The sequence below is a fragment of the Lissotriton helveticus genome, chromosome 4_1 (genome assembly GCF_964261635.1).
Source record: "Lissotriton helveticus chromosome 4_1, aLisHel1.1, whole genome shotgun sequence".
NCBI lineage: Eukaryota > Metazoa > Chordata > Amphibia > Caudata > Salamandridae > Lissotriton > Lissotriton helveticus.
In genome coordinates, this window is record NC_136063.1 from 267,123,215 (window position 1) to 267,138,500 (window position 15,286).

Here is a 15,286-nt window from a genome sequence, read left to right on the forward strand (position 1 = left end):
GTGTGGCACCGCGTCACTGCAGCAGCCTGGCCTGAGGGCGCGTGCCTGCTCTTGCTACAGAGATCCCTCTGAGCGCGAGATACATGGATGATGTTGAAGCATCTGGCGTCGACAATCCAAATGTCTTTTTCTGAATGGAAGCTGTAAAATAAAACGTGCCCCGCCAATAACGGCATGCGCCGAGCTCCGCTGCTGGATATCTGTATGCTGCACGAGGGGCCCCTCCGTAAGCACCGGCTGTGATTTACAAATGGGGGGCTCGGGCTGCATCGGCAGAGGCCTTGTTTTCAAACAGAGGGATTTGTTAAACTCTGTTAACCTTGATGTGGGCTGGAGCTCTTCGCAAGCAAGAGCCCCGGGAGGGAGAGGAGCGTCCGCCCCCTCGGCTCTGCTAGATTAAAACGTTTCATCCGCGCTCTCTTTTTTATGACAAAGACGGACGGGAATGTCTCCCCGTGGCTCTCCCATCTCATTACATGAACGGGGGCTCAATGCTCCTGGGTAATAGGGGCGGCCAATTAGCCTGATGCTGATACGGGTCTTTGACAGGAAACATTTAATCAAAACAATGTGGGGAGGGTGAATTATTACCCCCACAGGGCAGATTTTACCACAAGCAAGTAAACGATGTCGCCCTCTGCAGCGAGTGTCGCACGTGGGCTGAGTGACGTATTTATTACATAGCGTCATTCCCAGCTCCTTCTTCAACAGCATCCGAAATGATGATGAAATAGGGTCACCACCTGGCATGGAGGCAAATTCTGGGCAGTGACTGTAAAAACTCAGTATAAAGGATCAAAATTCAGGACAAAGGATAATTAAATCGACGCATTTCAGGAGGTCATGTACAAGTCAAAAGAGGTTTATGATGTATTTGCTTTGTGTGATAGCAGTATAGAACCAGCATAGAAGGGCCAGGGACTGTAGAGTCTTGTAAGATTGACACAGCTATCAGCCTGGCCCTGTGAACTGGATCACCGGCTCTCCGTCCCCGGAGTTCCGTCCAAGCAAAGGTGTTTACGGTCCTCTTCGCGTGACACTGTGCGTGCCCAAGCTCTCCCTTGGGTGTGAACATCACCATCGAATGTGAGCAAAAATCAGGCTCCGTTGTGGTTCAGTGATGACCAGTCTGTGCAGTGGGATGGGGAGATGAGAGAGCACTACACTCAGTGCAGCGCTGCAATCAGTGGCGTGACTAAACTTGAGAGCCCCCCTGCAAAGTACAGGGAGGGCCCCCCTCCAGACTCACTCAGGAGCACTCAGGGCAGGGTACTGTGTGGGCTGCGGGGGAATTTGTTACGCCACTGGCTGCAGGGAGTATCAATTTTCCAGCCTGTAAAAAGTGCTCTAATCAATGTTGAACTGGGGGATGCCCTCCACGTACTGTTGCTGGTGCATTGCTGCACAGTGAGATTCACTCTGCTGCACTCTAGTGTAGTGAGTTCATGTGTTATTTTTTGTACCACTGAGGGGTGTTTAGAAAGTTAAACTGCAAGTCCCAGAGTTCAAGCACATGTTATTGGCTAAAAAGTTCTTATTTGTAAGCAATGGTTAATTTGAAACAGTGGTTGCAGGTGAAGTACACTAGCAAGCACAGAATGGTGTAGGAGTTCATGCTAGTAGATGACAGAGACATCTGGTGGACTCAAGATTACGCAGCCTTGGTATTCAGCTACAAAATCAAGCCAGAACAGGGGATTGAGGCTATTTTGCCCGCACTGGTAACAGGATCCCTATGATGTATGTGTGTATAGGTGCAGGCGGTCTGGGATACAATCCCCTAGATCCCAATATTAGAAAACAAGAAACTTGTTTTACAAGTCAAAAGAAAGCAAAGTGACCCCGCACACTTCAACAGTGATTATTACAGAATCAATAACGTTATACAAGCTGTTCCATTGTCTCTCCAAACATTCTCCCAAGAATTCCAAAGTCAGATTTCTTCAGTAGACAAGATTCTTTATTCACAAGAGATATTTAAAACCAATAGCCAACGCGTTTCGTACGTGACCGTACTTCTTCAGGGCTTGTTAGAATTCTCTATGTAACAAAGCTTCGCAATGGTCTTCTAGCTTGGGACTTGAGTATTTTCAAAAAATCAGTTTGTCATCCCAGTTCAAGGGTCTATCAAGTTTTCCTTATTATTTTTAGGAATTTTAGTTTATGTAAAAGCCGAGAACAAAGTGACGGCGTCTTGTAAATCATGCGGTCGTCTGGTTCACGCAGACTTGGTATTCAGCTACCCTGACATCTGGCAGAGCCGACCGTGAGCTTCTAGGAAATCATTTGGGCACTGGCACCTATTAACTTACAAATTAAGGCCCAGTTGTAGGTGTTACACATGAAAGGGGCTCATTGCAATCCTTTTTAGGGCAAGTTTGGTCACCATGACATCTCTTCAGTACTGGGGTATATTATTGCTAAACTGGGATTGAGGTTTAGAATGTCAGTGTGCAGTAAAAAAGAAAAAAGTGGGCCATGATGACGCTATATGCACTCAATGTAAGGTAGGACTGTATGAGACTTTACTGCAGTACGCAGTGTTTACCTTTCCTTTCTGGACTCAATCTATGGTACAAACTGGAATGTTGGTAGTCAGAGCATACTCACTTCCTAGCATAGGCTACTGACCTTGCACATGCACTTCAGAAACTTGGCACAGTGCGTAAAAGGGGTAATGTCTGAAATTTATCTGATTGTTTGAACATAAGTACTTTCTTCTACTCGTGATAAAGTGTTACTCAAAGTGGCACATGAAAGGCATTGAAAAGTCCCACACATGCTCAGTGAAGATGAGGAAATGTCAATCATAGGCAAGCTGAAAACTTGACAGTATTGTTGAGGCTACACTTAATAGTACTTTCATTGGCCCCCCTCCCACAGCGCCTTGAGACCCTCACAGGTGAGTAGTAGCACTTAACAAACATGTGATTGATTTGATTGACACTTATTCACGACCTTGCTGGAACTCCTGGTGGGGCTTGGTGTGACAGAGACAGCCTAGGCCTTGTTAAAAATGACTTCCATGTCTTCAGCCCTCAGGGGTTTTTCAAGAAGCCCGCTATGGCAGGGGCATCAGCAGAAGCTGCAGAGTGGGCCACGGTGGCCCACTAAAATCTGTCTACCTCAGGCTGCATGGGCCCATAGTTATCAAATACCTATTTACCTAAATACAAAGTACTGGCAATAAGGGTCTCTGAATGTGTTGTTGGTGTGTAGATTGCTGGAATGATTGGTGATGGGAATTGTGCTGACTCACATGGATGTGTGCTACAAGGAAGCAGAATCCTGTTGTTTGTATCTGAGCAATGTTCAGAAATGCCACCACTGGGTGCTTTGGCTGCAGAATTTCTATACTATGGTGAAGTAAAAGATCATTGTTATTATTTATATGTGGTAATACAAACCTGTGCCTCATACCGATGATGGCACGCTGGTATCTACACCTCAATCTCTTGGTAAAATCATCAAATATATATCCCCATTGGTCATATGGACCTTTGCTAGTTGACTTGAAGTGCTGTAAGGGAGTAGGCATCCAGGGCCCTTTCTACCATTAGGCAAGCCTAGGCGGCTGCCTAGGGCGGCATAAGGGGGAGGGCGGCAAAAACACGAGTTTGGGGATCCCCTTAATAGCAATCAATAGCTAAGGATTCGGAAGGAATAAATCTGGAGTAATGCATGAAAAAAGACCAAATCTGTGTCTGTTGTCCTATGTGAAAAACGATTGGAATGTACACCTTTCATTTCCAGCTGCTCGCATTCTTCTGATAGTGTTACATTCCAGGGCAGTTTACTGCCAATTTGAAGGCTTTCAGTCTGTGCCACACAAAGACCATTTTAAAATCAAAATATCCGATTCACTGAGAAATAACACCTAAATAGAGAGTTCCTAATTAGAAAAAAATATAGAGATGAGGCGATGTGAGGCCTACACAAAGTTCCAGGGGATCTCCGTCCATCCTGCTCACAGCAATTTCAAGTGCTGACCCCAGGGAGTGTTGATAGTGGAGGGGAGGGGAGGCTGACAGTGGAAATTGCCGGTGTGCAATTCATAAGCAGACCCTATTGCCGGAGATAAGTAAACATGACAAAATTGCGGAGAAAGGGACCAACATTTCAGAGGGGGATACTTCTGCCCAGCCCCTCACACTGTAAGAGAGGCCTTATTTACAAGGCAGCGTTAAGCGGCTTAATGCTGCCTTGTAAATAAGGCAATGGCCCTATCGCCACAGGAATGTCATAAAAAGTGACGTGCCTGTGGCAATAGGGGCTTGTAAGTATGCCCCATGGTTTTCTAAATATTGTGGTCGAAGATTTCAACGTAATACCGTGGCTCTGATGTGGATAGATCAGATAGGGAGCTCCCATAGCTGAAAGATTCAAATGAATACTTGTGAGTGTGATACTGCAATAACAAAGAATCGTACCAATCCCAGGTAAAGCTACTACCATATGTGGGTCAGGTAAAGGAAGCAGTTTCGCAGTATGCAATACTCTTTGTCACTTAGGGCCATATGTATCAAGAAGTCATTTTGCGATTCTCAAATAGTGATTTTTTGCGAATCGCTGTTTGAGAATCGCAAAATTCTATGTATGTAGGATTTGCATTAAATTTTGAGAATCCTACATATTCCTTAGTTGCGAATCGCAAATTGCAATTGGCAATTAACTACATGCGTGCGGTGCAGAGTCCCGCGGTGCGCTGAGTTTTAAAAAAACCCGCGGTTCATGACGAGCTCAGCTCGTCATGAGTGTACGAGAGGCGTAACTCATGACGAGCTGAGCTCGTCATGAGCATCGAAGGGGTTAAGGAATACCTCCCTATTTATTCCTATGGACCTAGAGGCCCAAAGGAATGACTAGGAAGACATTCTCAATTTGCGATTGGCAATAAGCGAATCACAAAATGAGAATGCAATTTCAAGGGTGCAGGGGTGTCAAAAGGACACCCTGTTGCACCCCTGAAATAAGCATGGGTGCACATGTGGTGCACATACATGCCCTAAGGGCATGTATGTGCTTCACAATGCACTTTGAAAAATGCAAAAAAGTGCATTTTTCAAAGAAATCGCAAATTACCACCAACTTGAAGTTGGTGGTAATTTGCGATTCCTTAAGGCAAAATTGCACTTTTTTGGTGCTTCTTACATTGCATTTAAGGAATCGCAAAATTGGCGATTCCTTAAATGCAATCGCAAAATAAGAAATCGCAAATTACCACCAACTTGAAGTTGGTGGTAATTTGCGATTCCTTAAGGCCAAATTGCACTTTTTTGGTGTTTCTTACATTGCATTTAAGGAATCGCAAAATTGGCGATTCCTTAAATGCAATCGCAAAATAAGGAATTGCAAATTTTGCGATTCCTTATTTTGCCTTAATACATACCATTTGGCAAAATTGCATTCGCAAACACCGAAATTCTGCGAATTTCTGTGTTTGCGAATGCAATTTTGCTTGATACATATAGCTCTTAGATGCTTAAACAATTGAGAATCTAGGATATTCTATCACTATCCGTTTCATAAATTAAACCACCTGCTCTCACCTTGCGCCTCTCACATATTTCGGCTTCTCAGGAGACGCCATAATTTTACATCGGACATTCTCCTTATCACCCCTCAGTTGAAATGTCCGAAAAATGATAACAACCTTGAACCGAAAGACAATGTGAGCCTTTACATTATCAGCTGCCCTGGTGAAATTAATTTTGGTCCCAGCGTGTCCCCGTGGGCGCACCATACCGGAGTTTGTCACAATGTGGCACCATTTTTATTAGACTCTGAGATTGTGCTAGGGAAATGAAGGGCTGTGTCGAGCTGAAGCCCTGGAATTTGTTTAAGTGCTATTATATACAGAGCTTGCCTAGGTCTGAAGAAAAAAATCCCATTATACACATGTAAACCTGTTCTATTTCAATACTATTGTTGATGTGTTTTATTGTTTAATGTTGAATACAAGTTCTTTTTATGTCCAATATTAATTCTTCTAGCCTGGATGACAGGGGGAGAGAGAGATGATAGTGAAGGGGCGCATTTTTCAATTCTTGCCTAGGGTGGCAAAACACCTAGAAACGGCCCTGTAGGCATCAGAAATACATTTCCAGTTTGTGAAGCAAATGTGACTTGGGCAGTAAGTAAGTTAAGTCGTAATAAAATAAGATACAGAATAGTAACAGCTACAACACAATAAAGCAAATTGTTGCAAATAGGTGTTCCATAAAGAACATTCCTTTTTCTATCCTAAACATAGGTTAAACAGAATTAGCATAAAATAGAGCTGCTGGAGAAGTTTAGGAGAATAGTAGTGTTCAGCATGAAGCTTTACACTCAAGGAAAGCCCAGCAAAGAGACATCTGTTCCTTGTCAGAGTCAAGGGAAAGTCTGCCTAATTAGCCATGTCTCACACCCATTAAACATCCATATCTCTTTATCACCACCAAGAACCAACCAAACAGCTGAATGTGAGGGGAGTCAACATACTCCATAAGTTCCCATCTCATTGAAACTGGGTCTGCGGCTGCCAACCCTGAACACCCCATCATCCTCGTACGCAGTAAACAGAAGGTCTCCTTTGACCATTATTTCTCTGAGTTCGTTGCCAACTTCCTTTACTCAGGCTCACTATCAGTTGTCTAATACAAACAATAAGTCTTTCTCTAGCTAATGAGAAACATGATAACACTTAACTAACTGGCAAATTAAGAAAGAAAGAAAGCCTCTTCAATCAAGGCCTTATGTTAAATTAAGCTTTTACATATCTAAATGGATGTGGGTTACAATATGAAGTACACAAAGTGAAACAATAATCAAATGTTAAATAAACATGAATAGGCATAACATGAAATGTATATACAATTCTTCAGACTGATTTAAACCAAAAGGTGTCATAGTTCTGAAATTTAAAATATGTCGGGAATCCTTTTGCCGCAGTCTTTTTTCCCGGTGGCCACCTCTTTCATTTACCGGTATAATTTTGATCCCATACAATTTAAGGGCTTTCCAGTCTCCGTTATGATGGATCTCCATATGTGTAGCCCCAGCATTGTTTCTATCTTTGTTCTTTGTGGCTCGAACATGCTCAAGAATGCGTTTCTTTAGGTCACAAATGGTGATGCCCCCATATTCTAACATGCATGGGCATTCAATGACATATACTATGTATTGGCTCTTACACGTAATTAAGTCCTTTATTTGCCAGACTTTGTTGTTTGCCATTGTGACTCCTTTTGGTTTAAAACAGTCGGAAGAATTGTTTATACATCCATAAACTTCCAATTAGCTTCTTTGTAAATGCACCGGGAAAAACAGAGAACTATGGCCATTTAATTGTCTAATAGGCACAAACTACATACATAAGCTTATTAGAGAGGCAGAAACAAATGTCTTAATCATGGTATGCCCACTGGAGGGCTGAACAATGGGACATCAACCTCAAAGGAAGAAAGTGGGAGAATAGGAAAATTGTGCATCTCGGAATAAGTAAAAATTGACTGCCCACTGGAGGGACTATAAAAGAAGAAATATGTAAAATGTTTACACTGACCTGTAAAATATACCCATTGGAGGGCTCATGAAATTAGGAATTATGCTATATGCCCATTCATGGTGCAAATGTTCCTATACTTGAACAAAAACTTTATTGATGCCTCTGTTGAAAAAATAATGTAACCTGCCTAAATAGAATTGGTACAAAATTAAGTATCAATGCAATATTCCCAGTCAAAATAGGGAAAAGAACCATGCTGGATCGCTTCATTAATTATGGCATTCAACTCTAGTACCGTGTGCTTTATTGTAAAATACATTTGTAATGAGTTGTAAAGATTGGGGACTACAATGCCCATAAATCAATGGAGTAGGCTTGGTAACAAACAGGTAATGCCGTAATCAGGGTTTCCTGCAAATGTTTCGTTAAAAAAGAGAAAAATCATGTGATTAATTAACCGTGAACAAGGTATACGGATATACCGTAACGCGTGGATTAATCTGTGCTGGCGTTTTGAAATTGATTTAAGAATAAATTAACTTTCTGGAAAGAATACTGCGGGTGTGCGGCTTTTCACTTCCTTTGGAGTTTCGTTTGGCATATTTTGCGGTTTGGTTCAACCGTGTTAGCAACGCACCTGACAAGCAGCGCCTGGAGCAGGGGAAAAGGAACCACCTTTGTTTATATATATAAATATATATATATATCCAGTAGACCTGTTGTTCCTTTCTCCAATGAAGCAACACACCGTTACCCAAATGCTTTCAAAGCGTGTTTATTTTTGGCAAGACAACTCTATGTGTTTCGGAGAACAAAGCTCCTTGCTCACGAGTGCTACCAAATGCCTGTAATGCTTGTGTGAGGCTCCTGCTGTCCAGAACTACTAATTACTAAAATCCTGCCCCAAACGGCTTCATAGCCTTCTAAATCTGGACACAGTGCCTTTGTAAGGCGCCGTAACTCATTTGACTGGACATCTCCCAGCCAAACCTCATGCGAGGACGTGATTGCCTTGAGAGGCCTCTGAGCCTGAGACTCAGAGATGGTGGCTGCAAGAGCGAGGCAATGAGGCGCCTGTCACCGATCCCCTGAGTCAGGGCCCGACTGGCCATAGCGGGCACCGGGCAATCCCCTGGTGCGCCGCACGGGTAGGGGCCGGTTTTGGGGCCCTGGGGGGCGTTTTTGTTACAGGGCCGTTTTTGCAGCATAACTGGCCCCGGCAAAGAGCTCGGCAGCACCTCCAACCCCCCCCCTCCCCGATTGGGGAGGGGGGGCGGCCGAGCACTTTGCCAGGGCCGGTTGTGGTTCCCAGTCCGGCCCTGCCCTGAGTGAGAGCCCTATCGCCTGACTGGAGTCGGTGGCATGACACAGAGGATCCTCGCCCGGGTCCAGCTGCAAACTAACGGAGGCTCATTGCAGTGTCTGCCTGGAGGAGAAGTCGGCTGGCTAAATTCCCAAATGCAGAGGCGGGACACCACGCTGCTGCATCTCAGAGGTGAGAGAGGGGTGAAGTGGACAAATCTTAATGTAATAGTGGTTCTTTGCGGGCCCACAGGGAGATCCGTCATGCGGCCACGTAGTTTGCGGCACAGACGAGGACCCAACGCTTTACTTCCCGAGCCAACGGCTTGATCAGGGGGGCCTTTATACCAACGGATTGCCTGAACAGTACCCCTTCTGGCTTACCTGGACATTGATTGCTGTATCTCCCAGGGCTCTCTCGCATGTGCGTAGATCACGCTGTGGCTGTAGGTCTGCTCATGCTCTCTCCGCAGATTTGGGGAGGGCGAGGCAGGATTTGAAGACTGCTGCACGGGGTCACCGATACTACTAGCATCAGGAGCTTGGAACGGGATTGCTCCTATCGCGTTGCTCCTAACGTTCCGAATCGCTGAGTAACCTGACATACACCTTCATGAAATGGGCAGGGCGGAGGGGAAGCAATCGAAGCTAACATCTGGGCCCCGCAAATCAGACCAGAGTCACAGCAACAAAACCTAACACGCTATGGCTGAGGAGATGCTGACGGACCACTCTTCCAGCGAAGACAACATGAAATCATCCTCATCACGATGAAGCAAAGCCTCATGTCTATAGAATCCAAGATGAACTCCATGTGCATGAGAATGGACTTTATTGCTCAAAAACTGGAAAAACATGATGGACGGTTTGGGGAGGCAGAACACAGAATATCTGAGCTTTGGTATTCGTCCTCGCAGAGGGAAGATCAAGTTCTCAACATGGAACGTATTTTAAAAGTTATAGCAGCAAAGAATAAAGACTTAGGGGCATGCTCGTGCAGAAATAATATACAAATTCTTGGGGTTCCAGAGACCACCAATACAGGGAAAATGGAGGTGTACACCGAACAGCTGCTTACCACTACCTTTGGCTTTGGAACTGATGCCTTCTCCCCATTGATGGTAAAGGAGAAAGCCCATCGCTCGCTGATGGCCCGCTCTCCTCCGGGCGCAACTCCGAGGCCTATCGTGCCTAGGTTGGTAAATTATCGAGACCGCAATGTGGACCTCCGCCTGGTCAGGAAGCAACACACGCTCACGTTTGAAAGCAACGCTATAACTATAGACCACAATTTTAGTCTGGCAGCCCAAGAAGCCAGGAAGAAATTCCTCTTGGTCAAAAGAAAACTTCAACAAGCCAACATCACTTACGCTATGCTGTACCTGGCCCGCCACCAGTATTTTTTCACCAACCCGCATCATGTTACAGATTTCTTATGATGTCTTCCTCGGGGTTCGCCCCCGACCACATGGGAATTGCCAGAGGCCAGATCTCTATCTCCTATGCTAGACCTGGGATAAGCAGCTTCTCCCACCTTGAAGGTGTTTTTTGCCCTGAAATGAGGGGCGCATAGAACGTCAGACCACCGACCGGTTGCTTCATCTATCCTGAACTAACAATTATGACAAATTCCATCAATCTCAAACAGACCTGTCACTACTACAAAGACATACTGCTTCAAGAACTTTGAATCGCTCTCCACACATGTTGAGGCATCGAATGAACTGTCACTAATGCCTCAGAATTACAACTGCTGCAATCCCTGCAGGCCGATGGGGCTTCAAATAACTGTCCTGGACGCCCTCGTTTACTCGAGGAGTGTTAGATCTGGGGGTCTCTAGTTGGCAGAGGTGGGTACCAATGTCCAAATAGGGACCCTTGCTTCTAGTCAGGGTAAGGGGAATACACTCTTTGGATAACCCCTGCTCACCCCCTTGGTAGCTTGGCACGAGCAGACAGGCTTATCAAAGGCAATGTGTAAAGTATTTTCACCAACCCTCACAGTAACACAGTGAAAACACCACAAATGGACTCCACACCAGTTTAGAAAAATGAAGTATCTGTATCTAAACTAGACCAAAACGACAAAAATCCAACATACACAGTTCAAGAATATGATTTTAAAATAGTTCTAGGGTTTGCATCAAATTAATCCACAGTTGCGTCTCTTTTAGCACAAAGTACCTGTAGATGCGATAAAAGTTCCTAGCGGCAACTGCAGCGTAGGAAAACAAGCGATGTGTCACTCCTGAGACCTTGGGGAGGCGATGCGACAACCCAGCTGCAGGCAGCAGGCATGTTGCGATGAATCCGATCTGTATTCCGGGGTGCAGGTTCTCCAGTAGAAGTGTCCCGCACAGGCAAGATGCACGATCTTCGGGACGGCGACGATCTTCATTGCAGCGGCGATGCGCGGCGCAGCGTTGATCCTCTTCTGCCGCGCCCCCTCGATGCATTGGGGCTGGACTCTGCGAGGATGTTCGCAGCGACGGGATGCAGTCCGCAAGCAAGCGATGCGACGGTTTTACAGCGACGACAGGCTCTGCGACGATATTCACAGCAACAGGAATCTTCCTGCACCGGAAGCTTTGGGCTCACAAACGAACGATGCGTCGGTTCTTGCAGCGGCAGCAGGCGCTGCAACAATCTTCGTGGCAACGGGAATTCTCTTGCACTGTCGACGATGTGCTCCGCAAGCGAGTGATGGGTGCAAATTGTAGATCTTCTTTTCTTCTTTTCCAGCTCCCCAAACAATAGGAAACAACATCCAGAGGCCCCACAAATGAATCAAGCACTCTAGGCAGGTCAGAACTCACACAGCAGAGTTCAGGGGGGGACGCTGGGGGTGAAGTCCTTTTGTTCCTGGGACTTCTTAACAGGAGGCCAGCTCTTCTTAGGCCGTTGGAGATCTCTTCAAGCAGGGGACACAACAACAGAAAAGTCCTTCCCCTCTGCTTGGCAGAATAGCAACTGCAGGTCAGCCTACAACACACAGCAGGACAGTCCTTCCTCTTTAGTCTTCCAGCTTTTCTCCTTGGCAGAGATTCCTTCTCGATTCCAGGATGATCTAAAGTCTTGGGGTCTGAGTATCCCTTTTTATACCAATATTCTCTTTGTTCTCTGAAGGCAGAGAGGCCTGTGCCTAGTCAAAATCAGTTCTGGTCAGTCCTGGAGCACTCTGTTTACATGACTCCTTCTTTCCTGTGAGAGAGAGGGGCAGGGTCGACAGCCACCCAGCAGGAGGTAAAGCCAGCATTATGGAAGGCAGGCACAGCCCTATTCAGGCCCAGGTGCTATCCCCTCCCACCACTCAAGATGCAGATGGAGCTATTCAGCCTAGTGATAACTCACCCAGCCTTCAGGAGCCATCCCAGCCCCTGTCACTCACAAACCAGACAGTCAATTCAAAAATAGGCAAAGGCACACAAAAAGGTCAGACAAGAAAACGGCCACTTTCTAAAAGTGCTGTTTTCAAACACAGGATTTAAAAACCATCCTTCCTAAAAGATGTGTTATTAAATTCTGAGTTCAGGGATATCAGACTTTAATTTTCTAACTTTTCTTGCACATAGAACATGTGAGTGTTCTATGTGCGAAAGGAATGTGTTGTGAACTATCCGGTTTACGTGACTAACAGGTTTCTTATCATATTATAGATTGACATGACAGTTGAGAGTTAATCTACCGAGGGGACTCACAGATGGAGTCGCTTGTGTGACCTACAAAAAAGAGCTGGTACGAAGGACAGTGGCTCATTTAGGGTAATATAAACTCTACTGTTGAGAGGAATAGGTTATAGACGTTCCGTTTGAAAGGTCTATATGAGAGTAATGGGTTGTGAGTGTTGTTTCTGTTTTTACATTTGGCAGTCCCCGGAAAAAGTTATTTAGGTGTCCAGTACTGGTGCCAGGCGACCCTGTTGCCCTGAAGAAATTGCCACAAAATCGTCGTGGCAATGAAACATGTCGGCTCAGTAGAAAATGGTATGCATGCTAGGCAACCGATTTTTGTTGTTGTAATGAAGTGCACAGTGAATAATAAACTTGATATCGAGTTAAGTGCAAATTTTTTCAATTTTAGATTCACATAGTCACATCGTGGGGTGTGATTCATTTACTTCACTCTTTTCAAAGCACCACATTTTTTTTGGGACACCATATTTATTATTTTTCAAGGCAAGATGGCTACCTATGATGATAAAAGTGGGCACAGCTGGTGAGTACCAACCAGCGAGCTCGATTGGTGTTGCGCACGTGAGGGGTCATCTTGCCTTTTTCAAATTTTTTTAATGCGATGCTTAAGTTGTATGCACTTTTCACAGTAATTCTCCTGTATGTTGGTCAGGGGTAAAAGAATGTGGTGACTGCCATCTGTAAAAACATCTTTTTATCGTAAAATTGAAGGCAAAAAGCTGGAGATCACTACCTCCTAATGGTAAAGAGAGGCGTATACGGGAACTAAAGGTTGTGAATCCCTACCTCCGCTTATATTGTATGGCCTGAAGAGAGGTGCCTTCGCAGACCAGGTCTTTTTGTATTTATACTTACTATTGAGTAAAGGGCGACCTGGTTGTTTCTTTTTCCCTCTTTAGCTCCTTGTTGTGTGCACACAGAAAGGTCACAAAAAGAAAACGGCCACTTTCTATAAGTGCTGTTTTCAAACACAGGATTTAAAAAACATCCTTCCTAAAAGATGGGTTATTAAATTCTGAGTTCAGGGATATCAGACTTTAATTTTCTATCTTGCTCCTATGGGAAGATATGCAGGTAAACATTATACACAGCATTCCCATTCTAGCCTATGGGCAAGATAGCCTTTCAATAGTGAAAAACGAAATTGGCAGTATTTAACTATCAGAGCATGTCACCCCCACTAGTACATGCTCTACCTTTCACATACACTGCACCCTGCCCAGGGGGGTACCTTGGGCCTTCCATAGGGGTGTCAATGTGTACATAAAGGGAAGGGTTAGGCCTGGCCAGTGGGGACACTGGTCAGGTCAGCATGGCAGTTAGCAACTGCACGCAGGCACTGCGGTGGCAGGCCTGAGATACCATTTTAGGGCTACACATGGGGGTGGCACAATAAATGCTGCAGGCCCACTAGTAGCATTTGAATTACCAGCCCTGGCACACTCAGTGCACTTTACTAGGGACCTACTGTTAAAACAAATATGCCAATCATGGATAACCAATCACAATAACAATGTATACAGAGAGCATATGCACTTTAGCACTGATCAGCAGTGGTAAAGTGCCCAGAGTCCTATTGCCAACAACCACAGGTCAGGAAAAACAAGGGAGGAAGAAGCAAAAAGTTTGGGGCTAACCCTGCAAAATGGGCCATTTCCAACAAGGAGATACAGCCCTGCCCTGTGGCAACTCCCCGGAAGAATACCCCTGTCACAGTACACTGTTCTGCTTCTTCTTCTGTTCTACTGCTGTCCCTACGCACTCACTGCTCCCTACATACACTCTTTCTCTAGCCCTGGCATCACTGTGGTGCAGTGGCTTGATTATTCACTACCTCCATCTCTCCTGTTTCTCTTTCCTCTGTCCCTTCTCATCTTATCTTCCTCTTTCTTCTGGCTTCTCTGTTATTCCACTCGGGGTTCAAGTTATAGGATTCCATGCACTTGTTGGGGTATTTAGGAGAGGAGGGTGACTGTCTCAAGTGGGATTGGGCTTCGTTGTTGGAGAAAGGTGGGATTGGGGTACTTGTTTATATAATGCATTTCACAACGTTTTGGTTGCCCGCATCTGCTCACTGTTGGCCAATGGAATTCTTCAGGACGGACCCTACTTGTACAGCAATTACGACAAGCCATACATGACAGATAATCTAACATGCCAGGATATAATTTTCTGACATGGAATGTGAGCGGTCTGGGGAACCTACGCAAATGCCAACATATTCTTGGTTATCTAGGTGGACATAATATACACGTGGCCATGCTCCAAGAACCACACGTAAGCTGTAGCTCTCAGTCTACATTTGCGACTTTCTTGATATTCCACATATTCTAGAGGAACCACCATTATTACCGGAAAATTTCATCCTGTGTCGCGGCAAGCTCCATGAAGGAACCTTTAGTCATCTACTGTATTATGTGGTGCAGACTAGTCACTCACTCTGTAATGTTGGTAAACTGTTACAAACCAAATATGGATAATGTGGATTCTTTTCCCTAAATTATGGGGATTGTTTGTTGATATAGGCTCCATTCATGTTGTCTGGGGAGGCGATTTCAACCTTACGATTGACCCGAGACTGAACAGGTCCCAGGCAAACCATTACACCAATTCTCAGCATCATATTGGGGATGTCATTAATGAGTACCACCTATTAGATGCTTGGGGAACTATGTATTACTTGAGAAAGGAGGGCACATTTTACTCGTCAGTACATTCAAACTAGTCACGGCTAGACAACTGGATCATATCCAGAGGGCTCGGCACCTGGTTGATGCAGACACAACACCTGGCCCGCACATAT